This window comes from Cryptomeria japonica, chromosome 6, assembly GCF_030272615.1.
Source record: "Cryptomeria japonica chromosome 6, Sugi_1.0, whole genome shotgun sequence".
NCBI lineage: Eukaryota > Viridiplantae > Streptophyta > Pinopsida > Cupressales > Cupressaceae > Cryptomeria > Cryptomeria japonica.
The window spans coordinates 324,852,320-324,877,694 of record NC_081410.1 but is presented as its reverse complement, the minus strand read 5'-3'; positions in this window follow the sequence as shown (position 1 = coordinate 324,877,694).

Below are 25,375 nucleotides of genomic sequence, written 5' to 3'. Positions count from 1 at the left end.
ACAAAATTTGTACTCTTCTAGAGTATGCTCGATGAGGAGCCATCCCTATTAGGAGATTACAAAGACACTATTAGGTGCCACCCAGTTAAGGGATTTTGTTTAAGGCATGTTAGTGCCTTTACCCTATTAAAGGTAGCTTGATTAAAGGACTTAAGAACATCAATTAAGATGTCACCCGATTAAGGGATTTAAGTTGCAATGGTTAGAAAGCAACAAAAGGATGGTCTGCTGAATTAGCTACTAATAGCTTGATCATATGACAATGAGAATCATACTCTATCCACACTGGTTGTGTCTTCTTTGCACAACACCAGTTTTCTACATATACCTTCGGCTCTGCACTCTTTCGGTCCTCTGACCTTCGAATCTGCACTCTACCGGTCCTGACTTTCAGCTTTGCACTCTGTTGGTCTTTTGTCCCTCGGCTTTGCACTCTGCTAGTCTACCTCATACACTCTCTACTCTGCTAAATCTTTTTTAGCACTTCCTCTCACTCTACTCTTCACTTTGGATCGCCTTCTACAGGATCTACTTTTTGTAACTTTTACGATAAGAATTTTTGAATGAACTCAAAAATACTTTATACATTTTCTATCATCACCTTCAAGTGTTTCCTCAATCAAAGCAATCACAGATTTCAGAAGATTTCAAATTCAAAATTTCCCACTCTTTCTTTGCGCACCCTGCAACAATTCTGCCAACCGTTCAACTGATTCTACTACCGCATCCCCCAAAAATAGTGACTTCTAGGTTGAGTTCGGTCATTTAAGTGTGAACCAAAAAATCTGCAAGTAATCATGGCTTGACTGCATTATAACTGAAGTTGACTTCACCAACTTTTAGTTTTGCGTAGACACTATTGGCATGATTGATGATTATGTTGTGATTGTCATTGATGGACACACACTTGCATTAAGATCATTTTTGTATGTATGAGTTATGCTCAACCAGCAATTGTTCCAACTGGTATGATGCATTATAGTCCTTAGACTATTGGTGTTTTGCAGAAAGTGATTACCGATATGAAGCGGTATGTAGACCCAAAGTGGTTATAAGATCTCAAGCGATACAAAGGTTCAAAGTGGTAGAACACCTATTTGCCAGTCTTCATTTTGTCAAATCGGCAACCGGTATTTTGCTTGAACCGGTATTTTGTATGAACTGGTAATACTCTGTGATGAGTTACCAATCGGCATTTTATGATGAGTTACCATCCACCGATTGTTTGACGGTGTCGACACTTTAGTGGTGCTTTTTGTGTTGTGTTACAAGATATGTCTAGATGCATTGAACCTAGGAAATTGTAATGTAATCCTATTGGACCGACATGAAATCAGATTCCTTTATAAGGACATCATGTCTAGGGTTTTAGGTAGTTGATAATGTTGTTGTTGTGATAGTTGATATTGTGGCTAGAGTTTAAGGTGGTTGAGGAGTTAGAGAGAGTATGAATGTGTAGAATATTGAAGTAATGCTGAAATGCATTAGGAATGAGCTATCAAGAATCTAACCAAGCAGTTTTTACTATTAGCTAGATCAATCACTTGTTGATTGCTCACATCTTCAACAAGTCTGTAGCCCTTAACCGGGTAGGCCCAAAATCCTTTTGTAAATCCTCTAACAAGGTGGTTCACATCTGTGGATCTAAAATCTTGTAGCAAGGTAGTCTCTAATCGGACTTATTTCCTAACAAAGATTGAGATTCATAACAGGATCTGTTCTAGTACAGAACATTTTAAGACCTTAACCGATCTGGTTCCTATTCTGTAGATAGTTACTTGTGAGTTCCATCTCACCATGGTTTTTCCCATTTGGGTTTCCACATCAAAATCTCTTGTGTTATGGTGTTTGTGATTCTATGGGTGAATGTATTATTAGCTATTTGGTTTGCATGTGTGTTAACTAGTTTGTTTGCTAAACTATTTTACTGGTTTACTATTAGTCTTGCAAAGTGTTTAAGTGCAAAGATTTTTGGCATACTAATTCACCCCCCCCCCTTTTAGTATTCATCAATTGGTATTAGAGCCTACCTTTCTATAAGTTTAACCAATTGGAAAGAGATATCGGGGAATACACATTGAGGGAACTTACTCATCGCCTCACTCAGTCTGAGCAAGCCTATGATGATCTTATGGTCAAATACAAGGCATCTCAAGCAAAAAGGAGAGAACATGCAGAAAAGCTGATGGAGCTATCTGAAAATAGTTCCTCTGATGAAGCAGACATGGAAGCCCTGATTCAAGAAGTTGAAAAGCTGAATGGATCCAATTCCAACCTGAGAAAAGAATTGGAAGGACTGACTATTCGAATGTGTCAAGAGCTTGAGAACCGGAGGAAAGCTGAAGATCTAGTCAAAGACAAAGATCATGAAAACTCCAAGATGAAGCAAGAGATTAGTGCCCTAATTGCTCAACTCCATGAGAGAAAAATGGAAAAGGAAGACATGCAAGGAGAACTAAACATTGCCATCTCTAAGAATGAAAACCTAATGGAAACAAATGTTGCTATTTCCAAAGAGCTCTCTGAGTCAAAGGAAATACTTACTAAGTTTAACAAGAGCACTACCAAGCTGGAGTAAAAGCTTGAATCTGCCAAACCTGTCAAGAATACTGATGGACTTGGTTATTCCAGTCATGAGGAAGGTGAGACATCTGGTACAAGTGCTGGAGCATTAATGAAACAACCGGCATCAAAAGATAAAGGTAAGCAAAATTTTAAACCTATTTGCTTTAATTGTCTTAAAGAAGGACATACTGCCAATGTGTGTAGGAGTAAGGCTTACAATAATTTTCCTTATTTCCTAAATGATAAGCCAAGATCCTATAGATTCAATGGTAACTATTGTGCATGCAACAAGTTCGGGCATAGAGCATCTGAATGCAGGTCTGTTATGAATAACATTGGAAGATATCCTCAGAGGACCCAAGGAGTTGGTCCTGAACCTTTTGTGAACCAAAATCACAACCAGTTTAATGTCTTCAATCATCAGCTAAGAATTGGTGGCCATCAAGCAGCAACCAGACAGAGAGAAAACTGTATGGTCTATCATGGTCATGGTCACACTGCTACAACATGCAGAAGGAAGAATGGCAACATGAATAATGGACCTTGGAGAGCATCTGGATTGGTCTGCTATCACTGCAACAAACCAGGTCACATTGTCAGATTCTATAGATCAAGAAAGAACATATTTGATGATATAGCAGTCACTCCAGAAGGAAACATTGATGTTGACACTATTCAAGCAAATATGAACAATACCTGGAAGAAGAAACCAGCAATGTTACAAGAGGAACCGGTTTCTACACCTAGTGTGGAAATCACAGAATTGGCAAACTAAGCTTCAGAAAAGCTTAGGGGGAGCAAATGGCAAAATTTTTTGAACCCCCAGTTTACACTGGTAAAAGACCTTAACCGGTATGTGTTACCTGTCATTTTGGTGGAAGACCAGAAATGATAAAAGTCAAATTAGGGTTTATGCCCTAATGGTGGAGCATTAATTGTTGTAGGTCAGGAATATGTTTAAAAGGAATTTTTAAATCATTTCTCACTATCATTTTCGAAGTGAAGAAGGTTTTCAAGTGCAGAGCAATGATAAAGTAATTTGTGCTACGATTCAGAGAAAGTTGGAAACCTTGAAGGAGATTCAAATTCAAATTGCAAACGGTCAAGTAAACAACGCAAAGTGGTGATTCCACAACCGACAAAGTGTGAGGTGGAGAAGAATCTGAAAGCCCTAAATTCATGATTTTCGAAAGGTATTTTTTGAGTCTTCAATTTCTATCATGGCTTCTGCATCCCATACTAGCTCTAGTACACATGTAGATTCTACGAGCTTTATTCAATGCAAGTCTAGATATAATGCCCTATCACAAGTTCCAGTCAGTGTGATAGTAGAAGAGGGAATCTCGAATTACATAGACTGTAAAATAGAAGACCTAGGGTCTCTAGTAATTCACTCATAGCTAGGTTTATTTGGTGGAAAAGATAAGCAAATCAAACCAGAATATAGTATTTTGGAAAAGAAGAAGCTCCACAATGTTGTTTATTTCCTAGAGGATTTCACAGATGATCACATTAGGATCATTCTGAGCAAAGTTCATGGTGACAAGATGTACCTAGAAAGAACGCATGATATTAGTCTGCAAGCAATACATGTCATCACCAGTTTCTGCAATATAGGAGAAGTGCAAGCCCTAAGGATGGTAAGCAAAATAGAAATGTCAAAGCTCACTGGTTCAGTGAGTGACTCACGAGGAATGACTATTAATTCCATCAAGGATGACCTTGTGAAATATGCATGTATGGTGATTGGATACTGGACGTTCTCAGCTAGCAGGCTTAACTCTGTATCTACTGTAGAGGTAAATGCCGCTTACCGGATGATCAAGGAGGATGCATCATTTGACCTGTGCACTGATATACAAAGGCAACTCCTTTTGAATCTTAAATCGATCAAACAGGATAATGCATTGAGGTTCAAGTTTGGACAACTACTAGTTGGGTTGTTCTTTTACTTCCAAGGCTACTTTCCAAGAGTAGGTGATGTCAAGTGGTCTATTGACCAACCGGTAACCAAGCAAATCAAGGAAAGTGCTCAAGAAGTTGGAACCGATTACCCTGAAGTTTTGAACAAGTACTTTGATGAGTTCAGATGCAAAATGAGTTAGAGGATGAGAATATCAGTGATATCGTCAAGAAATATGAAGATGATATCTGTTTCACCATTAAAGTGGATCAATGCATAATGGAGGTTGTTGAGCCTAGACAAGAGGAAGTGGAGCCTATGGGCTATGAGGTAATGAATGATATGTTGGAAGGGTATGCCTCTACCCTTATTGCCTCACCGCTTGATCCAAAGGCAAGGAGAACCGACACCTACCTAGAAAGGGTAACACCGGTTGAGGAACCCTCAATAAAGAAAGGAAAAGAACCTTCGATAAAGAAGGCAAAAGTAGTGCCCTCAGCATCAGCATCGACTACTACAGCCAATCCTAAAGTGACCAAGTGATCACCGTCTAAAAAGAAACTAGAAGTGGCACCTGCTAAAGGCTTCGAGAGAAAGAGGAAGACAAGGAATGCCTCTCCAGACTCAAAAGAAACTGTGTCTGAGGAAAAACCCAAGAAGACACATCAAGCAAAGAAAAAGACAAAGAATGAACCAACATCATCAGCACTGGTAAATATTGACATCTCCTCCTACAAACCTTTGACACATTGTCAAAGAACTATCAAAAACATTAGGAGAAAAGTGTTGAATGATTTGATTGATTGTTTTGATGACTTTAATGATGATGAAAAGGAAGCAGTAGAAAAAGAAATTATTCAGTATTTATGTATTAATGATCAGTCGCCTTCAAAAATTAGAGCTAAGACACTGAATTCTTTGTATAAGTCCTTAGACAATAAATGGTGCATTGCCATAGAGTAGGAACAGGAAATGAGAGAGAAAGTTTTTGCTGAACATTTTCCTGATGTATCAAACTTAGAACTGTTTGAAGTAATGAACAAATACAAAGGCCTCTTCTTCATGAGAAGAAGAAGACTCCTGTTACTAGAAGGGAAGGGTAAAGAAGTGCTCAAGAACACACACACCCTTGCTCTAGATGCTCTAAAGATGCACCAAGTGGCTAAAGCCAACAAAAAGGCTGAGCAAGAATCAGCAATCACTAAACCAGATGAAGTGCTTGATGATGAAGGAAATCCGATTATTGAACAGATTGACACTATTGATGTCAATGCTCTGGATGGAGAAGATATTGCTCAAGGTACACCATCGGAAGCAACAGGATAGGCTAAACAGGAAATAAAGAAAAAGGAAATAGAGGACAAAAAGGAGAAAGCAAAGAAGCAAGCGGAGGAGAAGAAGAAGAATGAAGAGGAGAAGAAGAAGAAGGATGAGGAGGAGAAGAAGAAGAAGGATGAAGAGGAGAAGAAGAAGAAGGAAGAAGATGAGGAGAAACGGAAATAGAACGAGAAGAGAAAAGAAGAAGAGAAGAAAAGAAAAGAAGAGGATGAAGAGAAAAAGAAACAAGAAGATGCAAGGAAGAAGAAAGAGGAAGAGGATGAGAAGAAGAGAAAGGAAGAGGAAAAGTGGAAGGAAGTAGAAAAGAAGAAGGAAGAGGAAGATAAGGCAGAGGAGAAGAGGAAGGAAGCAGAAAATAAGAAAGCAGAGGAGGAAAAGGAAGAGGAAAAGAGAAAAGAAGCAGAGAAGAAGAAGGCAGAGGAGAACAAGGAAGTTGAAGTGGCAAAGAGCACGCAGATGGAGACACCTAAGGCAACCGGCAGTCAAGCCAAACTGGCTGACCTTACTAGTCCTATTGATCTCTAGTCCGCAAGCAAGATGGAGCTACTATAGAGCATCAAGGTTGCTCAAGAATGCCTTGAGATTCTAAGGAGAAAGAAGGAGGAAGATGTGATCCAAGTTGCAGTGGACACTCTTACCGGTTTGTTACTTGATACAAACCTCCCCAGTACCGACTCATCGTTAGCACAACTGAAGCTCCTATGCATAGTAGTGGATGATCAAGTGCAAATTTTAGGGGAGGTAGTAGAGGCAAATGCAAAGAAAGAGCATCAAAAGGCTCTCAACATTTCCCTAGTGAAAAAGCTTAATGAGCTCCGGTCTGAATTGCAAAAAGCACAGAAGGATATAAGGAATGCTCTGGATGAGGGGAATCTTCTACTCGGCAAGATTTGTCAACCCCATCTATTCTATGATGATGTGTTTACATAGAAGCAAAAGCTTCAATCTAATTTGTAGGTATATATGAGCACCTTCAAGCTATTGTATGACTCTTTTACAGCTTATGGGCAAACTGTTCACCGGTTTCATAACCAGTCTGCTAAACTAGAGCATGAGATCAACACACAGTCATGAGATTTGTAGGAGCTACAATTGGTTTTACTCCCACATCTGCAAATACTTCAGAAGTGCTATCTTAATCTGGATGCCTTAATGGCAACACAGGAGATGAGAACACTAGATGCCATGGAAGAACAGGTCTCCTAGATGCAGACAGAGAAAGAAGTGGCAACCTCCCTACTGGAGTCCTGGTATTTATCTATGAAATAATTCTTGCAGGACTTTAAATATGTTCTTGACAAGTTTTACTCTTTACTGTCATAAACACTTAATATTTTAATGACACATGGGTTATTTTGTAATATTATTTTTGTCATTGTTGGCAAAGGGGGAGAAGTATAAATTTTGCATGTTGTGATGTATACTTTCATGTTATTTCTGTTAAGAAGTAGTATGCATTGTATTTTCTGCAAAAGGGATAGTGTATATGCCTAGAGGAAGTAATTTTGATTCTGGCATATTTTTGTTAAAACACTTAGATGTCAAAATTTCCTAAGTGTTGCCATCAATGCCAAAGGGGGAGATTGTTGGCATGTTTGATGATTATGTTGTGATTGTCATTGATGGACACACACTTGCATTAAGATCATTTTTGTATGTATGAGTTATGCTCAACTGACAATTGTTCCAACTGGTATGATGCATTATAGTCCTTAGACTATTGGTGTTTTGTAGAAAGTGATTACCGATATGAAGCGGTATGTAGACCCAAGTGGTTCTAAGATCTCAAGCGATACAAAGGTTCAAAGTGGTAGAACACCTATTTTCCAGTCTTCATTTTGTCAAATCGGCAACCGGCATTTTGCTTGAACCGGTATTTTGTATGAACTGGTAATACTCTGTGATGAGTTACCAATCAGCATTTTATGATGAGTTACCATCCACCGATTGTTTGACGGTGTCGACACTTTAGTGGTGCTTTTTGTGTTGTGTTACAAGATATGTCTAGATGCATTGAACCTAGGAAATTGTAATGTAATCCTATTGGAACGACATGAAATCAGATTCCTTTATAAGGACATCATGTCTAGGGTTTTAGGTTGTTGATAATGTTGTTGTTGTGATAGTTGATATTGCAGATAGGGTTTAAGGTGGTTGAGGAGTTAGAGAGAGTATGAATGTGTAGAAGACTGAAGTAATGCTGAAATGCATTAGGAATGAGCTATCAAGGATATAACCAAGAAGTCTGTGCTATTAGCTAGATCAATCACTTGTTGATTACTCACATCTTCGACAAGTCTGTAGCCTTTAATCAGGTAGGCCCAAAAGCCTTTTGTAAATCCTCTAACAAGGTGGTTCACATCTGTGGATCTAAAATCCTCTAGCAAGGTAGTCTTTAATCAGACTTATTTCCTAATAGAGATTGAGATTCCTAACAAGATCTATTCTTGTAAAGAACATTATGTTGGTTAACGGATTGGATTTCTCAAAATTTACAAATAAATACTCCTATTGCCCAAATAGAAAACCAATGATAACCAGCAGTTGGGTAAATAATTATTGTTCTTACCCTCTACATTAAGTTACAACTCCCTATATAATATTCAATGAATTTTGAATAATTTTCTCTTTATGTGATTCACTTTTAACCAGAAAGTAAACAAAAGGCTTCAACATTCATTAGTCAACACAATATGAATGCTTAATGATGGATAATGAAATTCATAATAAGACATTTGATCTCAAATGGAAATTAACTCTTAGGATGATAAAAGAATGTTTGAAATCTAATTGACACTCACTCATGTCTCATAGGACAAGGGGAATCAGAAAATTCAAAAGCTTACAGCTAGTTTCATTTACCAAATTGATTCGTAGACTTCAAATGAAAAATCAGAGAAAAGAAATTGATACACGAACACATAATCGTTCCAACAGAAATTTTACACATTCAAAACACATAGGTTTCTCAAGTTGTATCATATATTTCATTCCACTCAAAGATGGGTATTTCACTGAAATTACAAGTGAAATTAGTCTAGTCCTTCAAGTAATTCTATCTTGCGCAAAAACATCCTTACAAATATATATAGCCGCCAAGCTTAATTGTCTTTTTAAATAAAATGCAAATATGAAATTCTAGAAACAACCACCTATAACTGAAATTTAACTAAACGGCTACAAGCCGTAAATAGAGCCATAACTAAAAGAACATAAAATGGCCTAAATTGTCTCTGAGGTGTGCGTGGTGCCACATATATTTCGCCACTCCATATGAACCGCGGAGAAATTATGAACTACTTGGTAATGCGGGAGACCAATGTGCAGGATGCGTTGCTTCCAGAATTCTTTATCCATACCCACCTACGTGACTTTAGTTTTATGCACCTCTAAGTGATCTAAACAAACAACCAACATGGATTCAATGTGGGCCACTCTGGTGAAGTCATCGCGAGTAAAGGATTTTGATTCTTTAACAAAATTGATTTTTCCTTTGAAATTCTGCACCATATCTACTACCTATTCAATGGTCTGTCTGTCTTCCTTCAGAAGTTGTACATCGATGCACTTCAAGTCTTTCTGCATCACGGCAATGAGTTCTTTCAATTCTTTTAGCAACTTAATGGATTCTTCATGACCTTGTTTTATGATTGAATTTCTCCATTCAATGTTTTCCTTGGCCACATGCAGTACCTTGTCATCCAAATCATTTACTACCTTTTCTGTAAGGAAGTTCATGATGCCATACTTCTGTACATCTTTCATTTGAACCAATACTGCAGCTCATTTTTTCCTTTCCTTTTCCCACACCGACACCTCTATTTCCAACTCTTGAGTCACTGTCACAGCATCCTCGTACGCCTTTACCAGATTAGCAATATACTCTGTTCCTTGCTGAATTATGAACTCAAGCCACTCTTCAAAGGTTTATGCCAGGACATGATTTCTCTAAACCTTATCCAACAAATTCTGGTTCATGAGAGATCTAGGATCAAAATTTTGAGGAACCTGTGATAGGGGCTCTGAGCTAGGATGATGAATGGTGTTAATATACTCCGCCATCTACTTCACAGTCTGCTTCAACTCTTGTTTATCTTTCTCATGCTTCCATGTTCTGGACAACATTCATTTAGCAGAGGACTTTAAGTGTTTTGCATCAATAGCCCTTGAAGCAGTTCCTAAATCAACCTTTTCAACAATAAAATCCTGCTCTGTTGCATTTTCTAGATCTTTGTCAGAAATAGGCCTAGCCACTTCAGCTACCCAGTGCCCTGTATTCTCATCCACCTCTAGCATAGCTTCTTCTTTTAGCTTTTTGGACTTAGGTGTTTTTTTGAGGCATTTGCTCACCATATCTTCCATGGGTACACTAATAGGGACTACATTGCATTTCTTACTTATTGATGCTCCTAACCACCTTGAAACATTTGAGGATATCTTAGCTGGCGGCATTTGACATTCGGATGAATCCATGGTCACCAAAGTAGTCACTTGATCGGGGCCTTCCCTAAACTGCTCCTTTTCTTTACCTGCATCTTGAGCTACAGGAATGTCTATTTCTGGTTCACCCATACTCACTTGCACATCCTCAGTATCAAGAACTATGATGGTTTCTTTTCCTGTGATGTCTGCACCTTTCCTTTTACTTCTGGAATGGGTGACTCGAACCGTTGAGGGGCCAAATAGTGGTTCTTTAAATCTTCTGGTTTGAACCTTTTCACTTCGAGTACCAGTAACACCTACAATATCAACAACAATGTTAGAAGAAGAAATTGGTATAGCAGCATAAGATTGCTTAACTGATTTCCCGACTGAGTTGGCAGCAAATTTTATTCTAGGCCTACGATCTCTTAACCATTTCTCTATTTTCCTTATTACGTTAAAGGTTCTCGACTGAATATTTTCTTCTTCTTTCCTATCCCAATCAATTTCAGGAATAGGTTGCACATGAACTCTTTTATTGAACTCTGGGTCCAATACATCTTCATCTTTCGCTTCTTGTATTCCTGTAATGTTCATGGTAAATTTCAAAGTAATAATTTGTTGTAAAGTGAACCTCGACCATAATCTTCTCTGAACTTCAAATTCATCACAGCAATCCTCCCAATAATCTTCTAATTGGGGTATATGTGAGAAGTTCACATCAACATTCAGTTGCTTCATTGCATATTCTTTACTGTCGAACCCCTGCTGAGCAACATATGGCGGCGAATTCATCTTCTTGAGCTCCAATTCTAAGTTCAATGCATCAGAAACAGTTTGGTAACTATAATGTCCAAGTTCAACTGGGAAAATTGTTTCAAATTCACTTTTCATCCCAAATCTCTTATCCACATGAGCTAGTTGTCTGCTAACTTCTAAAAGTACATAGTTGTTGAGAGCATATCAGGGTAATCTGAAACGTTCATCTTCAAAGCCTCTAATTCTGATATAAGTGAATCTAGGAAATTGAATGAAACAACTCCCATATGTGGTGACCAACTTTAATGCCTCAGATGACATCCTATTATTCAAATTTCCATTAATAGACATTCATTCCATTAACCCAGGGTTCCTGATGTAATCCCGGCCATTCTCTGATACAAGCTAAAATATAGAACAAGTATGAAGTCATGTGAAAATTAGCTGTTCCAACAAAATTACTCAACCCTTCATGCAATCTCTCAGCAATTACTTGTGCCCAGTCCAGGTATTTTTCACCAGCTAATAATACCTGAATGTAAAAACACATCCAGTCCTCTCAATAGAAGGCATGTGAATTCCCCTTAAGCCTGTTCAAAAGGACCACAATATCCCTAACTTCTGTGATGAAATGCTCTCTTGTTAAGGGTTTGGGAAACCTAGAACCTCCCTTTTGTATTTTATGGAGCCAGTTCCTGGCTATGATGCTCCGATAAACACTTCTCTTCTTAGAGAAAAATGCGTATGAGGTTCCTTTGGACCAATCTTCATACGACTTTTTGTGGGGAATTCCAATTGTAGCCATTATAGTTTCTCTATCAATCCGCACTAGCATGTCTCCATTATTGGCTCTAATACACCTATTACTAGCATCATATCGGTTCATACATGCATATACTAATTCTGGGCAAGGAGCAGCAATTGGGAATGCAGTGGCCTCAACAAGACCACTATGAACTATCTTTTCCATCATGGAATTAGCTATCGGGTTCTTGGCCCTCTCTAAAAAGTTATCTAACTCATCCTGAATGAAGGTTGTATCATCTAACTCTAGAAGGGTACTAACCAGGCATGATGTTTGACCCAATTTGGGCAGAATCAGTCTCATTTTTGCTTTAAATTATGTTAATCAGACAGCATTCAATTTCGAAGCAAAGAATTACACTTTCCAATTTTCACAACTAAATAGAGCAGGGGAAAATAAGCAATTGAACTCACCTGTCTTCAACATCAAACTGTGAAACCCTTGGAAGAACTAAGCTAAATTACCTTCTGCATCTCCACTCTTTGCCAACGGCAGCAATAATTACCTTACCTGAGATGCCCCATATTTAAAGACGAAAAAGACTGAAATGAACCAACACACGCTTCGGCCCAACTTATTCTCCATGTGAAACCACTTGTGATTTGATATAATTCTGACATGCTTATTAATTAGAAATCAACTTCACATAGTCAACATGCCTTCTCATGATTGTTTCTATAATTACAATTTGAAAACACGAAAACCAAGGAAAATTCTATTTTGATTGCGTCGCCTTTTCTTTCATGACACCATCGGGCTGAGTTGAAAACACTGCTTTGAACCTTGAACTCATTTTTAAAGAAGTTCATTGGTTCAAAGTTCAATGACAACAAGTCACATTTGTGAACAAGCAAAAAGAGACAAAAGGAACATTCAAAAGCATGGGAATGAACCTTGAACCTTGAATCGTTTCAAAACAAAAGTTCAATGGTTCAAGTTCAAAGTGAAAACAAGACAAGCACTGAAAAGACAGCCGCAAAACACAAGACAAAAGGCCGATTGAACCTTGAACCTTGAACCATAAAGGTTCAAAGTTCAAGTTCAATGACTATGCTAATGACAACTTGGAACTTTATGGAACGCATTTCTCTTGAACTTGAATTGTGAACTTTATTAAAGGTTCGACGAATGAGTACGAAACTCATTTAATGAAGACTTAAGTCCTAGAAAATAATTACCCTCTTTTTTTTGATAGGCTATAAATGAAAAATAAAAAGGGGGGCAACAATTGGCTCTGATTGGGGAACAGGACTGTGAAGGACTAGGAAGGAACTTAGGATCTCTGGTTTCACACTAAAACAAGGGCGAGGATACAAAATAGGAATGGCTTGACACAACAAAACTGAGCCATGTACAAAAAAATGCGAGGGACACTTGCTTACAATTTGTAGAGCTTGAGATCCTGTCCATTATAAGACAAGAGAAGGATAGTACCATCCATATACGTGAGCTTGAAAGAATTAGATCCCTTCACCTCATGAATTAGAAACGGACCTTTCCACAAGGACTCAAATTTTCCATGTGCTCCTCTTGGTTCCCTTCTTTTGTCCCAGAGTAGAACTTGATCTCCTTGCATAAATTTCCTAGGCCTGGCTTTATGGTCAAAAATCTATTTAACCTGCTGTTGATGTTCTATAATGTGATCAACCAACTTTTCCCTTTCCTCTTCTATTCTAGCCAGATGCATAATCCTCCTTTCTAGTGCATTTTGAAAATGTGAATCTTCAATAACTGTCTGTAACTTGGAAGCGACCAATTCAAGAGGAAGTAAGAGCTGAGCCCCAATACCATACACAAGTTCAAAGGGTGACATACCAATTGCTTGTTTTGGTGATGTCCTGTCCACCCACAAGGCCTCATATAACTTCTTATGCCAATCCTTAGCATTTTCACTGACCAATTTCTTCATGATGTTTATCAGATTTTTGTTACTGGATTCTGCCTAACCGTTACCTTGTGGATAATAGTCAGAGGAATGAGCCAAGTAAATACCATGATCATAACAAAACATGGATATTTCTGTAGAAGAAAAACTTGCAGCATTGTCAGTCACTATCTTCAATGGTACTCTAAAATGAACCAGAATATTTTCCTTTAAGAACTCACATATTACTTCTGAGGTTGTTCTCCTAACAGGCACTGCTTCTACCTATTTCGTAAAGTAATCTGTAGCCATGAGAATATGTGTATACCAAGCACTAGAAGAAGGCATCAGCAGACCAATGAAATCTAGTCCCCATTTCTTAAAAGGTTCTTCCACAACTACTGGCTTGAGAGGTAAAGCAGCTAGTTGTGGTTTCCCTAAAAAGAATTTACATTTATCACACTTTGCAACCCAAACATAAGCATCTTTTAACATACCAGGCCAGTAATAGCAATTTCTTAATATTTTGTATGTTGTAGAGGAGAAATGACCTCCACAAGCATCATCATGAAATGACCTCAGTAAAGACTCACGTTGTGTTTTATCCACACATCTCAAGAAGGTTCCATCCAGACCTTTCTTATATAATATGTCACCAAAAATAACATATTTAGTTGCTTTTAATTTCAGGTTTCTCTTTTCTCTGGGGGACAAATGTGTAGGACATTCTCCATATATCAGGAAAAAGGCTACATCAGTGAACCATTCATCCTGAAGGCTAACAAAAAGAGCTAAAGGCAAACTTTCTTCTTCTTCTTTATTTTCTTCCATTAGATGACACAATCCCTGTCCACAAACTAACTTCATTGGCCTGATATCCAAATCAAATTCTTGAACCTTTGAAACCCAGGTTGCTCTATTATTCAATCCCACCTCTTGCTGAGTCAAGATACTTTTAACAACAGAATTAGGCACAAAGACAATTGAATGAGAATGCAATATATAATATCTAAAATGTTTAACAGCTTTAACAACTACAAAAGCCTGCTTCTCATTCAATGAATAGTTTAACTCATGCTTTTTAAGTGGAATTCTCATAAATGCAATAGGAAACTCTTCACCAAGTTCATTCTTCTGTAGGAGAATATCGGACATTGTGTGTTCTGATGCATAACAATAAATAATGAAACCTTTTTTGAAATCAGGATTAATTAATGTTGGAGCATGAGCAATGGCCTTTTTAACTTCTTCAAAAGATTTCTTTGCATCCTCTTTCCATTTAAATATCTATTTCTCACTCATCATTCCTATAATATGCTTAGTGATTTCAGCGAAATATGGCACAAATCTCCTAAGAAAACTCACCTGCCCAAAGAATGATTTGACACCACTTCTGTCTGACGGCAAACTTAACTATTGAATTTCTTTAACATGATCAGGATCGATCTTGATACCATCTTGAGAAACTATATGTCCTAAAAGCCTTCCTTCAGTAACACAAAAAATTGATTTCTTTGGGTTAAGGGAAATACCATGATCTCAACACCTTTGCAACACAGTTTCTAAATCCTTGAAATGATCTTCCCTTTTCTTGGAGAAAACTGTCAAATCATCTAGATACACAACAATGATTTTACCAATCAGATGACCAAAAGAAAGGTTCATTGCCCTTTGGAAAGTAACTCCAGCGTTTATTAGACCAAAAGGCATGCAGTTATAGGCAAAAGTTCCCCATGGTGTTGTAAAGGCAGTTTTGTGTTGATCTTCTTTTGCCACGCTTATCTGATTATAACCAGAGAAACCGTCAAGCATAGACATCATCTCAGACCCGGTGATAGTTTGGAGAATGTGATCCATTGCAGGTAATGGATAATTATCTTTTAGGCTAGCCTGATTCAGATTCTGGAAATCAACACAAATTCTTATTTCTCCATTTTTCTTGTGAACCGGAACAATGTTAGCCACCCATGTTGAATGATGAATTGGATAGATTATCCTTGCCTGAAGCATTTTATCTATTTCTTTGAAAATTGCATCTGCAACCTTTGGGTTATAATTCCTTAATTTTTGCCTGAAAGGAGTTGCTTCTGGCTTTAGGAGAATATGATGCTGAAATTGACCATCTCTGAAATCTTTCAAATCTTCATAGGACCAGGCAAAAACATCAAGAAACTTTCTCAACAGTTTGATGTACAAATGCTTTTCTTTCGGAGTGCAACATTTACTTAAATTGACCATTTTTGGATTCTTTTCCTCACCAATATTAATCTTCTCATATTCACCTGATGTATAAGCATCGTGGGAATCAGTTCTTCTTACAAACTTGTCATTACGGTCAAACAGGCTCTCTAATGTTACCAATCCTTTTGGAATTTGATTTCCCTTAAGTTGAACTACTCCCTCTCTGAAGCTTCCCTTCTCATCTGGACAAAATTCATTACATTGGTTTTCTAAACCCATAGCAGCATTTTGTAATAACTTATCAATATGCTTATCATCTTCAAACACTTGCCAGAAATCTGAATTATCAGGGATGTTTGGGTGATAAACTACTTCAATTCTGTAAACATCTGTACCAAAATCCGGATGTGGAAGTAGTAATGATGTCAATACCACTAGGGAATCTGTGTGAGAATTTTGACTTCTAGGAATAGCTTCTATTGAAAACGCATCAAAATACTCAATTTCATCCCAAATTCTATTTCTATAATGCTTGAGCCTCTCATTTTTCATAGAATAATGATTGCGTACCTGATTAACAATCAATTCAACATCACCTTTAGCACACAACAGTTTAATCCCTTTCTTCTTGGCTTGCTCAATTCCTAGCAACAATGCCTCATATTCTGCAGTATTATTTATATTTTTAAACTCCAACTTAAATGAAAAAGGAAAATTCTCACCCTATGGAGAAATAAGTACCACTCCAGTGCCGGATCTAGCAAATGCACAACTCCTATCAAATTCCATTATCCACAACCCTGTAGTGTGATCATCTACGTCTCCTGACATATTTTTAGTGTCATCAAAGAAAAGCAAGTAGTTACCAAATTCACATTCATGATACAATATTTGTGATTTTGGATCCTCTGAAGGAAACACTGTAAATTTGGATTTTGGTTCTGGTATGAGAGTAATCTTCTGTCTTCCTATAGGAATCGTTGCCTCAGACCAATCCATTTTAATCTCACCACCTAGGTCTTTACAAAAAGTTCTACTCAACAACATTCCATAACTCGCTAGAATATCAGCAACCAATATTGTGAGCTTTACTCTTTTATTGGGATGAACTGCTAAAGCCACTTGAGAATCTTTGATCTGACCAAGTAAAGGAATTTGTTTAGAATCCATTGAGAAGCATTTACCAAAGGTTTTAGTAAGTGTGAGACCTAAAGCTTTGGCCACTGTGGAAGGCATTATATTATCTGAAGCTCCCGAATCAATAATACAGTTATTAAGTTTATAACCATTGATAAATAGGGAGACATAGAAAGGCTCAAGTTTCTGGTCAAGCACATGTGATGGTCCTACAGATTCATTAACTAGCTCTTTTTATGTAAAAGCATTGGCTTGTTCTGTTAACTGGGCTTCAATATTGAATGGTAAAGACTCAAAGTTTGACAATACATTTGAGGGCTGCAACTAAAAATTTTCCCTCCGCACATACTTAATCAACTTTTCCAACTCTTTGGGATTCAACCTGAGGTATTCAGGAAGAGAGATTTGAATTTTTGACATTTTACAAAACTCAACAATATCAAAAGGAATATCAGACTCAGGTCGCTTCAATATTTGAACCTCTTTAACCTTTTAACTTACTTTTGAATTTCAGTTCATACGTTCCTTACCCTTAGTTGAATTTTCATAGGATGTTGGAGTGCTTGTATTTTTAAATTGATGCTAGCTTCTAGTGAAAATGGCACAAAAGGGATCTTCAAGGGTTACCAATATATCCCCTCATCTATCTGTTTTGGATTCATATTCAAGGAAGTGTATTCTAGAGTCACCAGGTTGTCCATGAATTTCCTCTATTAAGCCAGGTTCATTTAGAACTTCTCCTGCACTAAGCATCTGTGCATGTCTCACCATTTCTGGACAAGAGTTACCATCGTGGTCATTTGTTAAATGGAAGATGCACATATTTCTCCTGGGAGGGGGTGCTTCAATGGCTAGTCTTTGCTATGTTGGGGGCAATTGTAAAGTTTTATTTCCTATTCCGGCAGGCTGATTATTAGGCCATCTTGGAATGTCTTAATAAGGTTGAGGATAGGATGTGTTAGCCTTGGGGAGCTATCTCTTGAGGGTGATCACATCATTAACCAATCTTTGGATTACGGGATCAGAGGGAGTTGTGGAAGTTGATGGCTATGAGTTAGCAGCTTGAACCTCTCTTCTCCATTTGTCTGTGTTAATCAAATCATCTTCTAAGTCTACTGCAGTGGTTTTGGTAGTGGCTAAGTCCTGGACCCTTTGTCTACGAATAAAGAAACTTATTTCTATAGGCATTGCATTAATGAAGAAACATTTCAAATTATCATCAGAAGGTCTCTGATTAACTGGAATCTTATGAACAATCTTGTCAAACCTTGCCACAAAGTCTCTCATGGATTTAGGTATTTCCTTTTTCAGTTGAGCTAATTGGCTAAAAGAGAATGGTCATCTTCTACCACTTTAAACCTATCCTCGAACCTAGCTTTCAAATCCTACCAGTTTGTTATTACACCATTCGACAAATGGTAAAACCAATCGGCTGCTATTCCAGTAAATGTCTGAATAAACAACCTTACTGCTACATCTTCATGTTGAACCGCCAACATGCCACATGCAACATTAAAAGCATTAAAATGCTCATCAACTATAAATTTTCCATCACCATTAAACTTAGGTAAATGTTCTCTATAACCTTTAGGTAAGGGATTCAAATTTGCTCCAAGGGCAAGTGGTCCTACTGCTGGACCCCAGGGATTATTTGTAGCCATAGGAAGGATAATCATAGTGGGAAAGACAACACCATGTAAGGTCAAGGAGTGATAAATAGAGGATTGGGAAGGAACATAAGGAGATCTTGGGGGCCTACTTCTTTCCCTTCTTTGAGGTGTGAAGGAAGGGAAGGAATTTAGGTTTTACAATTCTTCAAAAGTCGAATCCACTAATCCTTCTCGCCTTTGGGATCTAATATATCTTCTAGTCTCCAATGTGCTCACACCCAACAGTCTTCAAAATGAACTACGAACCAATTCAAAGCAACTTATGGCTATAAAACTAATCTTATTATTTGACTCCCCAGAAGAGTCGCCAAAAAATCTGTTGGTTAACGGATTGGAATTCTCAAAATTTACAAATAAATACTCCTGTTGCCCAAATAGAAAACCAATGATAACCAGCAATTGGGTAAATAATTATTGTTCTTACCCTCTGCATTAAGGTATAGCTCCCTATATAATATTCAATGAATTTTGAATAATTTTCTCTTTATGTGATTCACTTTTAACCAGAAAGTAAACAAAAGGCTTCAACATTCATTAGTCAACACAATATGAATGCTTAATGATGGATAATGAAATTCATAATAAGACATTTGATCTCAAATGAAAATTAACTCTCAGGATGATAAAAGAATGTTTGAATTCTGATTGACACTCACTCATGTCTCACAGGACAAGGGGAATCAGAAAATTCAAAATCTTACAGCTAGTTTCATTTACCAAATTGATTCGTAGACTTCAAATGAAAAATCAGAGAAAAGAAATTGATACACGAACACATAATCGTTCCAATAGAAATTTTACGCATTCAAAACACATAGGTTTCTCAAGTTGTATCATATATTTCATTCCACTCAAAGATGGATATTTCACTGAAATTACAAGTGAAATTAGTCTGGTCCTTCAAGTTTTACACCAAAAAAATTCTATCTCGCGCAAAAACATCCTTACAAATATATATAGCCGCCAAGCTTAATTGTCTTTTTAAATAAAATGCAAATATGAAATTCTAGAAACAACTGCCTATAACTGAAATTTAACTAAACGGCTACAAGCCGTAAATTGAGCCATAACTAAAAGAACAGAAAATGGACTAAATTGACTCTGAGGTGTGCGTGGTGCCACATATATTTCGCCACTCCATATGAGCCACGGAGAAATTATGAACTACTTGGTAATGCGGGAGACCAATGTGCAGGATGCGTTGCTTCCAGACTTCTTTATCCATACCCACCTGCGTGACTTTAGTTTTATGCACCTCTAAGTGATTTGAACACACAACCAACATGGATTCAATGAGGGCCACTCTGGTGAAGTCATCACGGGTAAAGGATTTTGATTCTTTAACAGAATTGATTTTCCCTTTGAAATTCTGCACCATATCTACTACCTATTCAATGCTCTATCCGTCTTCCTTCAGAAGTTGTACATCGACGCACTTCAAGTCTTTCTGCATCACGGCAATGAGTTCTTTCAATTCTTTTAGCAACTTAATGGACTCTTCATGACCTTGTTTTATGATTGAATTTCTCCATTCAATGTTTTCCTTGGCCACATGCAGTACCTTGTCATCCAAATCATTTACTACCTTTTCTGTAAGGAAGTTCATGATGCCATACTTCTGTACATCTTTCATTTGAACTAGTACTACAGCCCATTTTTTCCTTTCCTTTTCCCATGCCGACACCTCTGTTTCCAGCTCTTCAATCACTGTCACGGCATCCTCATACGCCTTTACCAAATTAGCAATATACTCTGTTCCTTGTTGAATTATGAACTCAAGCCACTCTTCAAAGGTTTCTGCCAGGACATGATTTCTCTGAACCTTATCCAACAAATTCTAGTTCATGGGAGATCTAGGAGCAAAATTTTGAGGAACCTGTGATAGGGGCTCTGGGCTGGGATGATGAATGGCATTAATATACTCCACCATCTGCTTCATGGTCTGCTTCAACTCTCATTTGTTTTTCTCATCCTTCCATGTTCTGGACAACATTTGTTTAGTAGAGGACTCTAAGTGTTTTGCATCAACACCCCTTGAAGCAGTTCCTAAATCAAGCTTGTCAACAACAAAATCCTGCTTCATTGCATTTTCTGGATCTTTGTCAAAAATAGGCCTAGCCACTTCAGCTACAGTGCCCTGTATTCTCATCCACCTCCAGCATAGCTTCTTCTTTTAGCTTTTTGGACTTAGGTGTTTTTCTGAGGCATTTGCTCACCATATCTTCCATGGGTACACTGATAGGGACTACATTGCGTTTCTTACTTATTGATGCTCCTAACCACCTTGAAACATTTGAGGATATCTTAGCTAGTGGCATTTGGCATTCGGATGAATCCATGGTCACCAAAGTAGTCACTTGATCGGGGCTTTCCCCAAACTGTTCCTTTTCTTTACCTGCATCCTGAGCTGCAGGAATGTCTATTTCTGGTTCACCCATACTCACTTGCGCGTCCTCAATATCAAGAACTATGATGGTTTCTTTTCCTATGATGTCTGCACCTTTCCTTTTACTTCTAGAATAGGTGACTTGAACCATTGAGGGGCCAAACAGTGGCTCTTTAAGTCTTCTGGTTTGAACCTTTTCACTTCGAGTACCAGTGACACCTGAAATATCAACAACAATGTTAGAAGAAGAAATTGGTACAGCAGCATGAGATTTCTCAACTGATTTCTCGACTGAGCCAGCAGCAAATTTTATTCTAGGCCTACGATCTCTTAACCATTTCTCCGTTCTCCTTATTACATTAAAGGTTCTCAACTGAATATTTTCTTCTTCTTTCCTATCCCAATCAATTTTAGGAATAGGTTGCACATGAACTCTTTTATTGAACTCTGGGTCCAATACATCTTCATCTTCTACTTCTTGTATTCCTACAATGTTCATGGGAAATTTCAAAGTAATAATTTGCTGTAAAGTGAACCTCGACCGTAATCTTCTTCGAACTTCAAATTCATCACAACAATCCTCCCAATAATCTTCTAATTGGGGTATATGTGAGAAGTTCACATCAACATTCAGTTGCTTCATTGCATATTCTTTGTTGTCAAACCCCTGCCGAGCAACATATGGCTGCAAATTCATCTTCTTGAGCTCCAATTCTAAGTTCAATGCATCAGAAATACTTTGGCAACTATAATGTCCAAGTTCAACTGGGAAAATTGCTTCAAATTCACTTTTCATCCCAAATCTCTTATCCACATGAGCTAGTTGTCTGCTAACTTCTAAAAGTACATAGCTGTCGATAGCATATCGGGGTAATCTGAAAGGTTCATCTTCAAAGCCTCCAATTCTGATATAAGTGAATCTAGGAAATTGAATGAAACAACTCCCATATGTGGTGACCAACTTTAATGCCTCAGGTGACATCCTATTATTCAAATTTCCCTGTAGTTCAAAAGTTAATCTTCCCGCAAAGACATCATTCCATCTTAAGAAATTTTTTGTGTATCTCTATATTTGCAAATGTGGATAGCACTCGTAGACCTTCATTCCATTAACCCAGGGTTCATGATGTAATCCTGGCCATTCTCTGATACAAGCTAAAATATAGAACAAGTATGAAGTCATGTGAAAATTAGCTGTTCCAACAAAATTACTCAACCCTTCATGCAATCTCTCAGCAATTAGTTGCGCCCAGTCCAGGTATTTTTCACCAGCTAATAATACCTAAATGTAAAAATACATCCAGTCCTCCCAATAGAAGGCATGCGAATTCCCCTTAAGCCTATTCAAAAGGACCACAATATCCCTAACTTCTATGATGAAATGCTCTCTTGTTAAGGGTTTGGGAAACCTAGAACCTCCCTTTTGTATTTTAAGGAGCCAGTTCCTAGCTATGACACTCTGATAAACACTTCTCTTCTCAGAGAAAAGTGCGTATGAGGTTCCTATGGACCAATCTTCTTACGGCTCTTTGTGAAGAATTCCAATTGCAGCCATTACAGTTTCTCTGTCAATCCACACTAGCATGTCTCCATTATTGGCTCTAATACACCTATTACCAGCATCATATCGGTTCATACATGCATATACTAATTCTGGGCAAGGAGCAGCAATTGGGAATGCAGTGGGCTCAACAAGACCACTATCAACTATCTTTTCCATCATGGAATTAGTTGTCGGGTTCTTGTCCCTCTCTAAAAATTTATCTAACTCATCCTAAATGAAGGCTATATCATCTAACTCTTGAAGGGTACTAACCAGGCATGATGTTTGACCCAATTTGGGCAGAATTGGTCTCATTTTTGCTTTAAATTGTGTCAATCAGACAACATTCAATTCCAAAGCAAAGAAATACACTTTCCAATTTTCAGAACTAAATAGAGCAGGGGAAAATAAGCAATTGAACTCACCTGTCTTCAACATCAAACTGTGAAACCCTCGATAGAACTGAGCTAAATTACCTTCTGTGTCTCCACTCTTTGCCAACGGCAACAATAATTACCTTACCTGAGACACCCCATATTTAAAGACAGAAAAGACTGAAATGAACCAACACACGCTTTGGCCCAGCTTATTCTCTGTGTGAAACCACTTATGATTTGATATAATTCTGACATGCTTATTAATTAGAAATCAACTTCACATAGTCGACATGCCTTCTCATGATTGTTTCCATAATTACAATTTGAAAACACGAAAACCAAGGAAAATTCTATTTTGATTGTGCCACCTTTTCTTTCAGGACACCATCGGGCTGAGTTGAAAACACCGCTTTTAACCTTGAACTCATTTTTAAAGAAGTTCATTGGTTCAAAGTTCAACGACAACAAGTCACATTTGTGAACAAGCAAAAAGAGACAAAAGGAACATTCAAAAGCACGGGAATGAACCTTGAACCTTGAACCATTTCAAAACAAAAGTTCAATGGTTCAAGTTCAAAGCGAAAACAAGACAAGCACTGAAAAGACAGTCGCAAAACACAAGACAAAGACCGATTGAACCTTGAACCTTGAACCGTAAAGGTTCAAAGTTCAAGTTCAATGACTATGCTAATGACAACTTGGAACTTTATGGAACGCATTTCTCTTGAACTCGAATTGTGAACTTTATTAAAGGTTTGACGAATGAGTACGAAGCTCATTTAATGAAGACTTGAGTCCTAGAAAATAATTACCCTCTTTTTTTTGATAGGCTATAAACGAAAAATAAAAAGGGGGCAACACATTGTAAGACCTTAACCGGTCTGACCTTATCTAGTCTACAGATAGTTACTTGTGAGTTCCACCTCACCGTGGTTTTTCCCATTTGGGTTTCCACATCAAAATCTCTTGTGTTATGGTGTTTGTGCTTCTGTGGGTGAATGCATTATTAGCTATTTGGTTTGCATGTGTGTTAACCGGTTTGTTTGCTAAACTATTTTAGCAGTTTACTGTTAGTCTTGCAAAGTGTTTAAGTGCAAAGATTTTTGGCATACTAATTCACCCCCCCCCTCTTAGTATTCATCAGACACAAGCTCACCAACTCACTTTTTGCCACCATAACTGAATAATCGATTACCACTCTGAGATTTCTAGTGATCACCTATCTTCCTTCTACCTTACTGGTGTATCGGTATACCATTGTTCTCTATATTACCAGTTCATCCTTTGATTGTCGGTTTGCTATGCTAGCATCAAGTCTCTTTCCCTATTGCCAATGAGGTTCTGATTTGCATACAACCTCAAGTCTTCTTGCCTAAGTCACCTTTTGTGACTTCATCATCATTAGAATGACCGATCTTCTTGAGTGACAGACCATTTGGCTTAGTCTTTCTTCCCTTGAGCTAATTGAACTTTGGTAATCTGTTTCTAATGTTGTTTCCATGTGTTTTCAAGTCATCACCATTGTTACTAAGATACACCACTCCACTGATACCACTTCACCAGTCAATGTTATACATCAATGACAAATCTTAGCTCATATACCGATTCTTTGGATTGACCGGTTTTGTCAATACCAACAGTGGATTGATATCTTAGATGTGACAGTGTCCTGGATTTGATAGGCATGACTTCTAGAGTCCATAGCTAGCGAGGTGAGTAGAAAGCACTAGAATGATGATTTTTCACATGAATAAGCACCACCAAGTGAAGTGATTTTGATTATAGATACAATGGGGTAGTGATTCAGTTGGTAGAAGAGAAAAGAAACCTCTTCATTTTTTGAGAGCGGTTTTTCATTAGTGAAGAAGATAATGTTTGAGCAGTATCGTGCATGGAGTTTTTGTGTGCTTTGTGATACCAGATGGATGTTCTTTCTCTTGTGTGATTTTTATTATTGTTAGAGGGGTTGTGAAAGTTTGAAGGATTGTTAGAGGGGCTATGAAAGCCATCTCTTATCACAAAAGGCCACTCATGATACATCCTCTACTTCTACTATGTCACTAGCTGGTAGGGGGTTTTAGGAAGGAGCCCACAGGGGAATGAAAGAAGGATTTGTTTGAGTGGGGAGTTGTAGCCAGTCATCTTTGAGATGGCATCAAAGCTGCAACCCCTTCCCAACATATTATATTTCCCTATAAGCTCCTCCTTCCACTTTCTCTAATCCTGGGCATAAAGGTTGGAGGTCTTCCTCTAGTTTAGGGGTGACTTTACTTCTTGCCATGATCCAGTTTCTCTTCTGGGAAGGGAAACACACTATAGAGCATAATGATGCATCTCACACTCCATCCGAAGGCATCACGGTGATAATGGCATGGCTAAAGCTATTTTTTTTCTACCAATTTTTAGTTGCCATTCATTTTTCCTT